The sequence below is a fragment of the Oncorhynchus masou genome, chromosome 3, assembly GCF_036934945.1.
Source record: "Oncorhynchus masou masou isolate Uvic2021 chromosome 3, UVic_Omas_1.1, whole genome shotgun sequence".
Taxonomy (NCBI): Eukaryota; Metazoa; Chordata; class Actinopteri; order Salmoniformes; family Salmonidae; genus Oncorhynchus; species Oncorhynchus masou.
This window is the reverse complement of record NC_088214.1, coordinates 13,385,033-13,397,794: the sequence shown is the minus strand read 5'-3', so window position 1 is coordinate 13,397,794 and position 12,762 is coordinate 13,385,033.

Genomic DNA, 12,762 nt, shown 5'->3' with positions numbered 1-12,762 from the left:
TATCACAGTGCAGGTGCATTTATACGGAGACTTGATTACACACAGATGGATTGTATTTATCATCATTAGTCATTTAAGTCAACATTGGATCATTCAGAGATCCTCACTGAACTTCTGGAGAGAGTTTGCTGCACTGAAAGTAAAGGGGCTGAATAATTTTGCACGCCCAATTTTTCAGTTTTTGATTTGTTAAAAAAGTTTGAAATATCCAATAAATGTCGTTCCACTTCATGATTGTGTCCCACTTGTTGTTGATTCTTCACAAAAATACAGTTTTATATCTTTATGTTTGAAGCCTGAAATGTGGCAAAAGGTCGCAAAGTTCAAGGGGGCCGAATACTTTCGCAAGGCACTGTATGTACAGTTGAAGTCAGAAGTTTACATACACCTTAGCCAAATACATTTCAACTCAGTTTTTCACAATTCCCTCACATTTATATCCTAGTAAAAATTCCCTGTCTTTGGCCAGTTGGAATCCCCACTTTATTTTAAGAATGTGAAATGTCAGAATAATAGTAGAGACTGATTTATTTCAGCTTTTATTCTTTCATCACATTCTCAGTGGGTCAGAAGTTTACATACACTCAATTATTATTTGGTAGAATTGCCTTTAAATTGTTTAACTTGGGTCAAACGTTTCGGGTAGCCTTCCACAAGCCCATTTGGCCCATTCCTCCTGACAGAGCTGGTGTAACGGTGTCAGATTTGTAGGCCTCCTTGCTCGCACACACTTTTTCAGTTCTGCCCACACATTTTCTATAGGATTGAGGTCAGGGCTTTGTGATGGCCACTCCATTCCTTGACTTTGTTGTCCTTAAGCCATTTTGCCACAACTTTGGAAGTATGCTTGGGATCATTGTCCATTTGGAAGACCCATTTGCGACCATGCTTTAACTTCCTGACTGATGTCTTAAGATGTTGCTTCAATATATATACATAATTTTCCAGCCTCATTATGCCATCTATTTTGTGAAGTACACCAGTCCCTCCTGCAGCAAAGCACCCCCACAACATGATGCTGCCACTCTGTGCTTCACGTTTGGGATGGTGTACGTCCGTTCGCAAGCCTCCCCCTTTTCTTCCAAACATAACGATGGTCATTATGGCCAAACTGTTCTATTTTTGTTTCATCAGACCGGAGGACATTTCTCCAAAAAGTACGATCTGTGTCTCCATGTGCGGTTGCAAACCATAGTTTGGCTTTTTTATGACGGTTTTGGGGGAGCTGCTTCTTCCTTGCTGAGGGGCCTTTCAGGTTATGTCGAAATAGGACTTGTTTTAAATCAAATCAAAGTTTATTTGTCACGTGCACCGAATACAACAGGTGTAGTAGACCTTACAGTGAAATGCTTACTTACAGGCTCTAACCAATAGTGCAAAAAAAGGTATGTGTATGTATGTAGGTAAGTAAAGAAATAAAACAACAGTAAAAATACATTTGAAAATAAGAGTAGCAAGGCTATATACAGACACCGGTTAGTCAGGCTTATTGAGGTAGTATGTACATGTAGGTATAGTTAAAGTGACTATGCATATAAGATAAACAGAGAGTAGCAGCAAAGTAAAAGAGGGGTTGGGGGGGCACACAATGCAAATATTCCGGGTAATGATTGCTTACCTGTTCAGAAGTCTTATGGCTTGGAGGTAAAAACTGTTGAGAAGCCTTTTTGTCCTAGACTTGGCATTTGTGGGTGAACAGGGAGTACAGGAGGGGACTGAGCACGCACCTCTGGGGAGCTCCAGTGTTGAGGATCAGTGTGGCAGATGTGTTGCTACCTACCCTCACCATCTGGGGGCGACCCGTTAGGAAGTCCAGGATGCAGTTGCAGAGGGAGGTGTTTTTAGTCCCAGGTTCCTTAGCTTAGTGATGAGCTTTGAGGGCACTATGGTGTTGAACGCTGAGCTGTAGTCAATGAATAGCATTCTCACATAGGTGTTCTTTTTGTCCAGGTGGGAAAGAGCTGTGTGGAGTGCAATAGAGATTGCATCCTCTGTGGATCTGTTTGGGCGGTATGCAAATTGGAGTGAGTCTAGGATTTCTGGGATAATGGTGTTGATGTGAGCCATTACCAGCCTTTCAAAGCACTTCATGGCTACAGACGTGAGTGCTACGGGTCTGAAGTCATTTAGGCAGGTTGCCTTTGTGTTCTTGGGCACAGGGACTATGGTGGTCTAAATGAAGCATGTTGGTATTACAGACTCAATCAGGGATATGTTGAAAATGTCAGTGAAGACACCTGCCAGTTGGTCAGCACATGCCCGGAGCACACGTCCTGGTAATCCTTCTGGCCCTGCAGCCTTGTGAATGTTAACCTGTTTAAACGTCATACTCAAGTCGGCTACGGAGAGCGTGACCACACAGTCGTCTGGAGCAGCTGATGCTCTCATGCATGCCTCAGTGTTGCTTGCCTCGAAGCGAGCATAGATGTGATTTAACTCATCTGGTAGGCTCTTGTCACTGGGCAGCTCGCTGCTGTGCTTCCCTTTGTCGTCTGTAATAGTATGTAGTATGATTCAATCTTAGCCCTGTATTGACTCTTTGCCTGTTTGATGGTTTGTCGCAGGATTTCTTGTAAGCTTCCGGGTTAGTGTCCCGCACCCTGAAAGCGGCAGCTCTACCCTTTAGATCAGTGTGAATGTTGCTATAATCCATGGCTTCTAGTTGGGGTATGTACGTACAGTCACTGTGGGAACAACGTCCTCAAAGCACTTATTGATAAAGCCAGTGACTCATGTGGTGTATTCCTTTACTGTGGATATAGATACTTTTGTCCCTGTTTCCTCCAGCATCTTCACAGGGTAATTTTGCTGTTGTACTGGGATTGATTTGCACTTTTCGCACCAAAGTACGTTCATCTTGTCACGGCTTTCGTCTGTAGAAGGAGAGGCAGACCAAAATGCAGCGTGGCTGTTATTCATTGTACTTTAATAAAGAAACTGTACACGAATAAACTAACAGAACAACAAACGTGCGAAAACCTAAAACAGTCCTATCTGGTGCAAAACACAGAGACAGGAACAATCACCCACAAACACACAGTGAAACCCAGGCTACCTAAATATGGTTCCCAATCAGAGACAATGACTAACACCTGCCTCTGATTGAGAACCATATCAGGCCAGACATAGAAATAGACAAACAAGACATCCAACATAGAATGCCCACTCAGATCACACCCTGACCAACCAAAACATAGAAACATACAAAGTAAACTATGGTCAGGGTGTGACACATCTCTAGGAGACAGAACACGTCTCCTTCCTGAGCGGTATGATGGCTGCGTGGTCCCATGGTGTTTATACTTGCTTACTATCGTTTGTACAGATGAGAGTGGTACCTTCAGGCATTTGGAAATTGCTCCCATGGATGAACCAGACTTGTGGAGGTCTACAATATTTTTTCGGAGGTCTTAGCTGATTTCATTTGATTTTCCCATGATGTCAAGCAAATAGGCACTGAATTTGAAGGTAGGCCTTGAAATACATCCACAGGTACACCTCAATTGACTCAAATTATGTCAATTAGCCTATCAGAAGATTCTAAAGCCATGACATAATTTTCTGGAATTTTCTAAGCAGTTTAAATGCACAGTCAATTTATTGTATGTAAATCTATGACCCACTGGACTTGTGATACAGTGAATTATAAATTAAATATTATGTCTGTAAACAATTGTTGGAAAAATTACTTGTGTCATGCACAAAGTAAATGTCCTAACCGACTTTCCAAACTATAGTTTGTTAACAAGACATTTGTGGAGTGGTTGAAAAACTAGTTTTAATGACCCCAACCTAGGTGTATGTAAACTTCCCGACTTCAACTGTAAGTTCTCCTCAGGCCTGAAATCCTTGCCTGTTACTGAGACTGAGACTGCATGAGAATAAAATACCAAAATAAACATTTTCTTCATACTTCTTTTTTGGGAGAAGGCTTAATTTTTCTCGCTCTTTTCTGTTTTATTCCCTCTTGAAAATCACAGGTACAAACTTTATACAGCACTGGTAAAAATTGTAAATGGAGCACATCTGGCCCTGTGGTTAATGCACTGCCGCACTGCAAATTGTTGTAGCAGACATTATCATTACAATCTGGGGCCACGTTCATCATCGGCAGACTGTCGCTGACTATTCAACAATAGAGTTAACATTCACGCTTACTTACTCTGTGAGGTCATCATACCCTCTAACTGGCAGCCAGGAAATAAGAGCTAATATGATTTTACGCTTCATAATGTCCCGTTGTGAGGCAGGGCATAGAGAGTATCCCACACGGTGGTGGACAGACACACAGTCTCTCTGCCCTCTGAATTATTTCCTCATTATATAAGGACAAAAGGGGCAGATTCAAAAGCGCCACAGTCAGCCATAGGCCTCCCTTGTGAGATAATGTGGGGCATAGGGAGTCCGGAGGCTTTGTTAGCCCACTTTACCCTGCACTGTATGTGGGGCTTCTGTAGACCTTGAAACAGTCCCCAAAACTTTGGGACAAACTTGGCCAAGTTTGACTTCTCCCTATTGTACCAACAGCAATGATAAGATGACGAGAGAAAGTCACTGATTCCTCTGGTTATTTTAATCAGATGAGGCGTGAGATCATTCTGTTTGGAAATGGGGCGGAAAAGGCACAGTCTTGACGATCAAACATATAACGCATTCCACTCTCCAATTCTTACGAGGTCATGTCCTGATCACTAATCAACGATGACAAACCAATGTTCACTTGGTTAATTAAGTCAGTTAAGACTTAATACTTCCAATTTATGAGCAACAATAACTTACAATGCAAACATCCAGAAATGTGACTGACATGTCCTGCAGCATATACAGTAGATAATGTATACTATACATACAGTGCATTCGGAAAGTATTCAGACCCCTTGACTTTTCCCACATTTTGTTACGTTACAGCCTCATTCTAAAATGAATAAAACAATCATAATTCCTCATCAATCTACACAAAATACCCCATAATGACTAAGCAAAAACAGATTTTAAAAATGTTCTGCACATTTATAAAAAATACAAAACTTAAATATCACATTTACATAAGTATTCAGAACCTTTACTCAGTACTTTCTTGGAGCACCTTTGGCAGCGATTACAGCCTACAAGCTTGGCACACCTGTATTTGCGGAGTTTCTCCCATTCTTTTCTGCGGATCATTTCAAGCTCTGTCAGGTTGGATGATGAGCGTTGCTGCACAGCTATTTTCAGGTCTCTCCAGAGATGTTTGATCGGGTTCAAGTCCGGGCTCTGGCTGGGCCACTCAAGGACATCCAGAGAGTTGTCCTGAAGTCACTACTGTGTTGTATTGGCTGTGTGCTTAGGGTCATTGTCCTATTGGAAGGTGAACCTTCGCCCCAGTCTGAGGTCCTGAGTGCTCTGGAGCAGGTTTTCATCAATGATCTCTCTGTACTTTCTCTGTTCATCATTCCCTTGATCCTGACTAGTCTCCCAGTCCCTGCCACCCTGTGTATGTAACCTTCTGAACCAGTAGAATACAATGAATTATAAGTGAAATAATCTATAAACAACTGTTGGAAAAATGATTTGTGTCATGCACAAAGTAACCGACTTGACAAAACTATAGTTCGTTAACAAGAAATCTGTGGAGTGTTGTATGTAAAGTTGAAGTCGGAAGTTTACATACACTTAGGTTGGAGTCATTAATTAAAACTCTTTTCCAACAATTGTATGTACAGTTGAAGTCGGAAGTGTACATACACTTAGGTTGGAGTCATTAAAACTCGTTTTTCTGTATTCTGAAAGCTCTTTTCTCTATTTAGTTTTGTCTGTATTTTCAAGGCCAATCTCAGATTCTCTTTGCTTGACATCATGGGGAAATCAAAAGAAATTAGCCAAGACGTCAGAATATAAATTGGAGACCTCCACAAGACTGGTTCGTCATTGTGAGCAATTTCCAAACGCATGAAAGTACCACGTTCATCTGTACAAACAAAAGTATGCAACTATAAACACCATGGGACCACACAGCCATCATACTGCTCAGGAAGGAGACACGTTCTGTCTCCAAGAGATGAACGTACTTTGGTGCGAAAAGTGCAAATCCCAGAACAACAGCAAAGGACCTTGTGAAGATGCTGGAGGAAACAGGTATAAAAGTATTTATATCTACAGTAAAACGAGACCTATATCGACATAACCTGAAAGGCAGCTCAGCAAGGAAGAAGCCACTGCTCCAAAACCGCCATAAAAAAGCCAGACTACGGTTTGCAACTGCACATGGGGACAAAGATTGTACTTTTTGGAGAAATGTCCTCCGGTCTGATGAAACAAAAATAGAACTGTTTGACCATAATGACCATTGTTATGTTTGGAGGAGAATGTGAGAGGTTTGCAAGCCAAAGAACATCATCCCAACCATGAAGCACTGAGGTGGCACCATCATGTTGTGGGAGTGCTTTGCTGCAGGAGGGACTGGTGCACTTCACAAAATAGATGGCATCATGAGGCTGGAAAATTATGCGGATATATTGAAGCAACATCTCAAGACATCTTCCGTCAGGAAGTTAAAGCTTGGTCGCAAATGGGTCTTCCAAATGGACAATGACCCCAAGCATACTTCCAAAGTTGAGGCAAAATAGCTTAAGGACAACAAATCCATCACAAAGCCCTGACCTGCATTCGATTGAAAATTTGTGGGCAGAACTGAAAAAGTGTGTGCGAGCAATGAGGCCTACAAACCTGACTCCGTTACACCAGCTCTGTCAGGAGGAATGGGCTAAAATTCACCCAACTTATTGTGGGAAGCTTGTGGAAGGCTACCCGAAACGTTTGACCCAAGTTAAACAATTTAAAGGCAATGCTACCAAATACTAATTGAGTGTATGTAAACTTCTGACCCACTGAGAATGTGATGAAAGAAATACAAACTGAAATAAATCAGTCTCTACTATTATTCTGACATTTCACATTCTTAAAATAAAGTGGTGATCCTAACTGACCTAAGACAGGGAATTTTTAATGGATTAAATGTCAGGAATTGTGAAAAACTGAGTTGAAATGTATTTGGTGTATGTAAACGTCCGTCTTCAACTGTATGTGGTAGATAATGTATATTATACATATATGGTAGGTAATGTATGCTATACATATACGGATAGCGCCTGGTGTAGAATTGCAGGGTCATTTAACCAGTCTTACTGTAAAATGTCCTTCCCAGGGGGCAAATAGCCAGCTCTGACAGTGACTCCCATTGCACTGCACTACTATGCAGACTGATCAATAGTCAACAGTAGTAGTGCACTGTATGAGGAATAGGATTTTAATGGTCGATGTAAAAGTAGTACCCTTTCTGGGGAATATGGTGTCATTTGTGCCACAGATCCTGTACCCATGGGCGAGGTCGATAGCGGGTGACCACTGACGGGCACCGTCCGGATCGCGTGCAGTACCAGGAAGGCTAACCCTGGCACTAACAATGACATGATGACTCATCTTTCCTCCCCACTAGCTAATCCTGCTTCCCAGCTATTTGCTCCCTGCACACCCAGCCCCTCCAACACTCTGTCTCCAACCCTAACCCATTCTTCTGCATTTTCCCATTTCTCTTGAGTTAGTACACTATCTGCTATCACAAAGGACACACAATAGTATATCTAATCATATTGAATTGTCTGTTGAAAGGACCCTATTCTCTCTCTTAGGTAACACTGATTAATGAGACGCACAGAATACTTCAACCACATGTCCCAGCCCCAGCCATGACCTGGTTTGGCCTCTACCTCTTGCCTTGTACCGCACCCTGGTGGTCAATTCTGTAAAGTACATCCTCATATGGTACAGAAACAATGAACAGTACAGTTGTTGCCCATAAAGCATAATGGAAAAAACAATACATGTCTGCGTTTCATATTGACCCACAATATCAATTTCAAATTCTAAGCAGCCATGGGTAATTTCATTGACAAATAATTGAATAATTGACAATAATTGAACATGGGTTCATGCTGGTCTAGAACAAGCCTGTATACAAAGCAGCCCTGCAGCATCAGAAGTGGCCATTCCTGATTTAGCATAACCCTTGCTCTCCCCCCATCCCTCATTCTCCCTCCCCATACCTCTATCTCTGGATCTGGCAGCTGGCATGTAGTCCACCCAGCATCGTTCAACCCCTCTGGCTGACACTCAATGCTTTTTGTTTTTTCATTCTCCATGCTGCAGCTGTGCTTGGCTGTCACCCTCCACACAGAGGGTGTCTCTGCCACCACCCAGGCCCCGCTCCAGGACAACGGCTCATTGACAAAGGTCCTCGATGTTTTCTGAGGCACCCCTCATGTCGAACCAGGTAAGACGCACTCCGTCTGAGGTCAAGGGTTAGGGGTCAGGCCATACGGTTGGGGAGACAAGCTGCTATCCCAGCTGGAACATCATAGCATCCTCTGCAACTATCCATGCCTGTTTGTGTGTCTGTTTCTCTATAGTGTCGACTCATCACTATTTTTAGGACTGTTATTAGATCAGTTCAAGGTTCAATCAGAAATGTAATGTCCTCAACTATGGCTTCAGTGGATTAGAATGTAATAATTTAGGTTAGTAGACTGGGCCTGAAGTTACTCAAGTGCTGGAGAGGTTGCCTTGACTCCTAACGCCTTTGTTGTTTGTTGTTGTTGTTGCTTTACTAAGGTCTGTTACATATGTGATGGTTATAATTACACAGTATATTCTATTGTAATGACTGATTATACACTGAGTATACTTAAGCAATAAGGCAAGAGGGGGTGTGGTATACGGCCAACATACCACGGCTAAGGGCTGTTCTTAGGCACGACGCGTTGCGGAGTGTCTGGACACAGCCCTTAGCCGTTCCTTATTACTATTATAAACTGGTTACCAATGTAATTAGGGCAGTAAAAAGACATGTTTGTCATACACGTGGTATACGGTCTGATATACCACGCCTGTCAGCCAATTAGCATTCAGGGCTCGAACCACCCAGTTTATAAAAAACATTAAGACCTGTTAGTTCCATGACATAGACTGACCAGGTGAATCCAGGTGAAAGCTATGATCCCTTAGTGATGTCACTTGTTAAATCCACTTAAATCCGTGTAGATGAAAGGGAGGAGACAGGTTAAAGAAGGATTTTTTAGCCTTGAAACAATTGAGACATGGATTGTGTATATGTGGGATTCAAAGGGTGAATGGGCAAGACAAAAGATTTAACTGCCTTTGAACAGGGTATGCTAGTAGGTCTCAGGTGCACCGATTTGTGTCAAGAACTGCAACGCTGCTAGGTTTTTCACACTCAACAGTTTCCTGTGTGTATCGAGAACGGTCCACCACCCAAAGGAAATCGAGCCAACTTGACATAACTGTGGGAAGCATTGGAATCATCATGGGTCAGCATCCCTGTGGAACGCTTTTGACACCTTGTAGAGTTCATGCCCTGACGAATTTAAGCTGTTCTGAGGGGAAAGGGGGGGGGGGTTTGCAACTCAATATTAGGAAGGAGTTCTTAATGTTTGGTATACTCAATGTATAATTATCCAGTCATCATTCATTTCATTTACACGTCTATATCGACAGCAAGCAAATAAATCCCATCTAAAAATAGCAACTAATCCATAGGTATGCTCTGACCAAATGCATTGACAATATGAAGTCTGTGTCTTGTTTCTACCCCCTACATACTGTAGGTGTCTCAGGAAAAATAATTGTAACATAATTAACTGTGACAATCCTATAAATCTCTTCTCGCCTCTTACCCTTTCCCTCAATTCTCCCCCTCTGTTTCCTCTTTCTCTCCCAGGGCAGGGATGGAGAAGAGTTTGAGGAGTTAGCCAGACCAGAACCTCCACCACAGAAGCCTGTCCACAGACCAGGTAAAGGTAAGGAACACACACACACACACACACACACACACAGTGACCACTGACTCAACTGAAGCTCACTGACCACAACAAAGAGCGTGAGTCAGACACTGTTTCAGTCTCTGTGGCAGACAATCAATCACAGATTGAAGTAAATATAGACCTTATTCCAAGTACCACTGGACTAGGAAACACAACCAAGCCTTGTCTCCTTTACCAGCTGTGTGACCTAAACTCAGTTTATTAGGTACCCCCCCCCCCCCATTCACGTAAATGGTTCGGTGCTACAGACAGTGAGTCACGTGGCTTGCTATATAAAGCAGGCAGACAGGCACCAAGGCATTCAGTTACTGTTCTATTGAACGTTAGAATATGCTGGTTCTAAATGAGTGTATCTAATAAACTGAGTGTATGTACCATTATCTTATCTTTTAAGGTTATCGTTGGGGCAAGAAGTCTTTACACCAAGTATACTAAAACCGTTAGGGTCCCTATTTCAGAACACTGCGGTCTAATAACATGTGAGTGGTGCAGGCTGGTGGTAGCAGCATTCCTCTACATAGTTACCACGTCATTGTAATATGATATCTGGTCCTAAGAGCACCACGGCGTGAATTCACCTCACACAGCCTTACTGGGGAGCTTTAACTAGCAAAGCCCCTATCCTCTAGTTACAACTGAGTATATATTTTCTCTCTCTCTCCCTCATCTCATTTCTCTCACACTCTACTCACCCGTTCTGCACCACTAGCCGTTAGAGTATACACCACCAACACCATGTCCTTGCCTGCTCTCAAAGGATGTACTATATTATGGTGGTGGTCAACCTAATGAGTATCCCCCTGGCTAACTCTGATCTGTTTCTCTGCAGAAATGTACACTCAGGAGAGAAGGCGGACCCTCCAGGAGAGGACAATGCCTTCTCAACAGGAACCTCCAGTTAGGCAGCAAGTCCCCAAGATGATGCCCAGAGAACCCAGTCTCCCTGCCAGAAGCAGTGAGCCCACCTCTCTTTCTCTCTCTCCAAACTCTCTCTCTTTATCTCTCAAAAACATGTCAGTCAAAGACACCTGATTTCTGCTATTATAACCCCTGTCTTTGTTTCTCTTCTTTCTCTGTGTTTCTCAGTGTCTCTGCGAAAAGCTACGTCTCTCCAGAACTTGAGCCAGATAGAGACACCCTGGGAAGGGGTCACTCTCAACCGCTGTCTGTTCATAGCCATCACCATCCTGCTGTTCAGCACTGTGTTTCAGAAACTACACGGCAAGTAGACACCCACACCCAACTACATACAGTATACTGTATACAGTAAATCATCTCTTTTCCTTAGGAGAACTGGCACACCTCTGAGGTGCTGGGAATAAAGAAAGTACTTTGTCGTTAATGATTAAAGTGATTTCCATGACGGATGTGATTGTCCTGTCATCCTATAGAAACCATAAAAGGTGGACGGGGTGTGGAGGAAGAGGAGTATGACATTGCACTGACTGTGAGGCGCTCCGCGCTGAGACACAAAGTCCAACCACAGGAGGTAGTGGTACAGACATACAAAATACTCTCCCGTCTCTCTGGGCTCAGAAACCTCATTCCCGACATGGTATGGATTACAGGAGATTTGATGCCAAGCAGCACTCATAAAAGCCTGCAGTGTGTGCTGGTTTTCATCTGCACTTTGCAGATCAGCTACTACCGTCACTGATGGTTAGCTGGAAAATCCATTAAAATATGGATAAGTATATCGATTTTAGCTGCATGTGTGTGTATGGAATCTCACACTTCCATACAACAGGCTTAAGTTGAATCGTACTTGAAATACACATTCACTGAAAACGTGTATGGGACCACAACAATTCCATCCATTTCTACCTCAGAATGCGTAGCTGGCAGAATGGGACACCAGACAAATAGTGCCCTACGCACGTCTCTGATTTGATTGACCGCTTTACCTGGACAATTTCCCCAAATCGGATTCTTAAGTTTGATAACTAGCGAAATATTAACACAAACACCACAGCATTTTCAAATAGTATGTTGCTTTATGAGTATAAAGTACATACTCATGCAGTGTTAAAGTTAGCATGTCGTACATTTTACAAAAAGAGGTTCTGCACTTCTGTGTTTGCTTATGACCATTTCCTGTTTCTGCAGCCAAAGACATCTCTGTATGAGGTGCTCTTCTGGTGGTTACCTGACATTGATGACGATAATGAAGAAGAAGCTGATGAAGGGGAAAACAAACAAGGTCGAGTGAAGAAAAGGGTTCGAGAGAGGTCGCTGAAGGGCCTGAGAGGCAATGGAACACCAGAGAGAAAACTTGTAAAAGGCAGAGAGGGGAAGACAAAAGATAAGAGGGCCAAGAGAGAGAGGGATGAAGAAACTAAGGGAAAGAAAAAGGGAAAACAGGCCAAGCTGGGAGATGTGGAAAAAATGGATGAGGAAATAAATGAAGGGGAAGATGAGGTAAAACCCAAGCTACAAAAGGTTATGAAATCAAAAGCTAGCAAATCTTAAGGCAAACACCACGCTGTCTGATGAAATATTTAGTAAAGGAGTATGATAGATCTAGTTCTCCATTTGTAATTGTATAATGAGGCCACATCACTTACAACTAATACATGCTGTTGGCTCATTGGCAGCCATTACAAGTGCCAGTCAGAAGAGCAAACCAGTTCTTAGTCTGCCATGTACTTCTTGCTTAGAATATTGAATGATTTGTGGTTTGTATTTTTTATTTTATTTATTTATTTCACCTTTATTTAACCAGGTAGGCAAGTTGAGAACAAGTTCTCATTTACAATTGCGACCTGGCCAGGATAAAGCAAAGCAGTTCGACACATACAACGACACAGAGTTACACATGAAGTAAAACAAACATACAGTCAATAATACAGTATAAACAAGTCTATATACGATGTGAGCAAATGAGGTG